Here is a 4,381-nt window from a genome sequence, read left to right as displayed (position 1 = left end):
AAAAATACAAAAATTAATGAAATACTATGCAGCCATAAAAAAGGATGAGTTTGCATCCTTTGTAGGGACATGGTTGCAGCTGGAAACCATCATTCTTAGCAAACTATTACAAGAACAGAAAACCAAACACCGCATGTTCTCACTCATAGGTGGGAACTGAACAATGAGATCACTTGGACTCGGGAAGGGGAACATCACACAGCGGGGCCTATCATGGGGAGGGGGGAGGGGAGAGGGATTGCATTAGGAGTTATACCTGATATAAATGATGAATTGATGGGTGCTGATGAGTTGATGGGTGCAACACACCAACATGGCACAAGTATACATATATAACAAACCTGCACTTTATGCACATGTACCCTAGAACTTAAAGTATAATAAAAAACAAAAAAATAAAAAAAAAAATACAAAAATTAGTTGGTTGTGGTGGCACATGCTTGTAATCCCAGTTGCTCAAGAGGCTGAGCAAGAGAATGGATTGAACCTAGTAGTTGAAAGTTGCAGTGAGCCAAGATTGTGCCTCTGCATTCCAGCTTGGGTGACAGAACGAGACTGCATCTCAAAAAATAAATTAGTAAATTAATAAAATTAAATAAATAAATGAACAGTTGGTAATGTATATTATAGCCAAAGTATAAATTTTCTCTATTGATACAAATTTTTCTAAATGATGTTAATAATTCAAAATTGAAAAGGCTAATAAGAAAATAACTTTAAGTCATGATTCACAATTTCTAAAAAATAAAAATGGCTCCTAAACATACGGAAAGAGGAGAAATTCAACTCATAATGAAAGACATGCCAACTGAAATTACAGAGTTATATTTTACTTACCAAAATATTAAAAACCATTACGTTTTATAGCATACAGTGTGGGGATGGAGTGGCATCAGGTACCCTCACTCATTTCTCCTGAGGATGCAGATGGATACAACTTCCAGTGAAGGAATTTTCAACATATGAAAGCATGTATAAAGTATCATCCTTTTCTCTCTGTAATTCCTCATCTACGAATTTATCTTACAGATATATTTGTGCATGTTCAAAAGATCTATGTACTAAGTTAATAAATGCAGTGTTATTTACAGTCAAAAACTTGTAACAGCCAAAATGGCCATCAATACTGTATAAATTATGGTCTATCTGTGCAATGGAATACTCTGTAGCTACCCAAAAAAAAAAAACAAACCTAATATAAAAGGCCCTCTAGAATTAGTTAGACTTTTTAAAAAGAATGCATGCCAATGTATATATTGTATGACAAAAAAATATAGTAGTTTTATTATTAAATATTTGTGAATTAATACCTTTTTATTAGTAAGTATAATAGGATACGTCTTTGTTAACAAGGCAAGGATGCCTGAGGACCTAACATGGGAATGACAGTTTTCAGTGAGTGTATTTAAAGATTATTTTTGAAAGTTCTGACTTTATTACTGTCACAAATATATTATCAAGCAAAAAGTTAAATTTAATGATCTAGTTAAGAGACACAGATAGAGGTATGAGAAGAGATGAGGAAGAGTGAGGACATGAAGATAATGAGTACAGGAAACTCTTTGGAAGACATATATATTTCTTTCTAAAGGATTGTAGAGAAATCAGGCTGTGGATGGAGAGGAATGTGGGCTTAGATGGTATTTTAAGCCCACAATAGGATGGGGTGTTTCAATTGCAGTGGAAGGATTCATTAGAGAAAGAAACATTGATGATGTAGAAGGCAGAGGCAATAATGCCATAAAATGTTTCTAGGGAGGGAATGGGGAAACTGCACAAATGGAAAGGGTAGTTTCAAACCGGAATTTGCAGAGCCCATTTCCTGGCATGAGAGAACATGCAGAGAGATGTGCTCAGAAGCAGATGGGCAGGTAGGTTCGCTCTGGGGAGATTGAGTAATTCTCAGAGAAGCATCATCGGAGAATGATTTTTTAAAAAATGAGGAGTAGGCGGTTTCGGGAGAGAGAAGAGGGGCGTGAAGATTTTCCTTTGGAGAGTGAGATGCAATTATGGAAATGTCACATGACTGTTCAGGAGATATAAGTGAACATTTCAGGTTCAAGGTCATAAATGTACAGTGAAACTGCTAGGCATGGTTGTGTGTTCTGCTCCAGCCACACTCTGTTCTGTGGGAACAGGCACGGAGTTAGTGGAGAGCTGGATTGAAGCAGGGCAAAAGACGAACTGATAGTTCAGCAAGGAGATATATGCATGACAAATAAACACATAAAAAGATGCTCAACATCACTAATGTTTAGGGCGATAAATAAAAATTGCAATGAGATACCACTCTACCCTCTCAATATGGCTAAGTATAAAATACTGATAGTTTCAAATACTGGCTGACGTTTGAAGGAATTGGATGTCTCATACACTACCAATGAAAAAGTACAATAGTAGAACTACTCTGGGAAATCCTCTTGCATTTTCATACAATCCAGCAATCCAGTGTATCCTAGAAACTGAAAAATTTATCCTAGAAACTGGGAAACTATGTTCACTTAAAAATCTGTACAGGAGAGAGGCCAAGATGGCTGAATAAACACAGCTCTAGTCTGCAGCTCCCAGCCAGACCAATGCAGAAGGATGGTGATATCCTCATTTCCAACTGAGGTACCCAGTTCATCTGATTGGGACTTTTTAGGCAGTGTGTACAACCCATGGAGAGCAAGGAGAAGCAGGGTGGGGCGTTGCTTCATGTGGGAAGTGCAAGAAGCCAGGGGACATCCCTCCCCAACCAAGGGAAGTTGTTAGGAACTGTGCTCCCCAGCTTGGGTACTACACTTTTCCCATGGTATTTGCAATCTGCAGATCAGGAGATTCCCTCATACGCCTACACGACCAGGGCTCTTGGTTTCAAGCAAAATATTGCGCAGCTGTTTGGGCAGAGACTGACCTAGCTACAGGAGTTTTTTCATACCCCAGTGGTGCCTGGAACCCCAGTGAGACAGAACGGTTCACTGCCCTTGAAAGGGGGCTGAAGCCAAGGAGCCAAATGGTCTCACTCAACAGGTCCCACTCCCAAGGAGCCCAGCAAGCTAAGAACCACTGGCTTGAAATTCTCACTGCCAGCACAGCAGTCTGAAGTCAACCTGAGATGATGGAGCTTGGTAAAAGGAGAGTCATCTGCCATTCCTGAGGCTTTAGTAGGTGGTTTTCCCCTGACAATGCTAAGGAGGCTGGGAGATTTGGACTGGGCAGAATTCACCACAGTGCAGCTAAGCAGCTGTGGCCAGACTACTTCTCTAGATTCCTCCTCACTGGGCAGGACATCTCTGAAGGAAAGGCAGCAGGCCCAGTCAGGAGCTTACAGATAACACTCTCATCTCCCTGGGACAGAGAACTTGTGGGAAGGGACAGATTCAATAGATTTAATCTTTCCTGCCTGCTGCCTCTGAAGAGAGCAGCTAATGCTGACAAGGGGGGTTCTCCCAGCACAGTGCAACAGCTCTGCTAAGCGACAGACTGCCACCTCAGGTCGGTCCCTGACCCCTGTGCCTCCCGATTGGAAGAGAACTCCGAACGGGGTTGACAGACACCTCAGACAGGAGAGCTCTGGTTGCATCGGGCCAGTGACCCTCTGGAATGAAGCTTCCAAAGAAAGGATCAGGCAGCCATCTTTGCTATTCTGCAGCCTCCACTGGTGGTACCCAGGTGAACAGGGTCTGGATTGAACCTCCAGCAAACTGCAGCAGACCTGCAAAAGAGGGGCCTGACTGTTAGAAGAAAAACTAACAAACAGAAAGCAATAACTAAAAAGACCCCCACACAAAAACCCCATCCAAAGGTTATCAGCCTTAAAGATCAAATGTAGATAAATCCACAAAGATGAGGAACAAGCAGTACAAAACCCCTTAAAATTCCCAAAACCAGAATGCCTTTTCTCCTCCAAATGTTAGCAGCTCCTCTCCAGCAAAGGCACAAAACTGCATGGAGAATGAGACTGACAAATTGACAGAAGTAGGCTTCAGAAGGTTGGTAATAACAAACTCCTTTGAGCTAAAGGAGCATATTCTAACCCAATGCAAGAAAGCTAAGAACCTTGATAAAAGGTTACAGGAACTGCTAACTAGAATAACCAGTACAGAGAGGAACATAAGTGACCTGATGGAGCTGAAAAACACAGCACAAGGACTTTGTGAAGTATGCACATGTATCAACAGCTGAATCAATCAAGCAGAAGAAAGAATATCAGAGATTAAAGATCAACTTACTGAAATAAGGTGTGAAGACTAGATTAGAGAAAAAAGAATGAAAAGGAACAAACAAAACCTCTAAGAAATATGGGACTATGTGAAAAGACCAAACCTATGATTGATTGGTGCAACTGAAAGTGACGAGGAGAATGGAACAAAGCTGGAAAACACCCTACAGGATATTA

Source organism: Trachypithecus francoisi, unplaced genomic scaffold, assembly GCF_009764315.1.
Source record: "Trachypithecus francoisi isolate TF-2019V2 unplaced genomic scaffold, Tfra_2.0 Lachesis_group8, whole genome shotgun sequence".
NCBI classification, from domain to species: Eukaryota; Metazoa; Chordata; class Mammalia; order Primates; family Cercopithecidae; genus Trachypithecus; species Trachypithecus francoisi.
Note: the sequence above shows the minus strand (reverse complement) of the source record.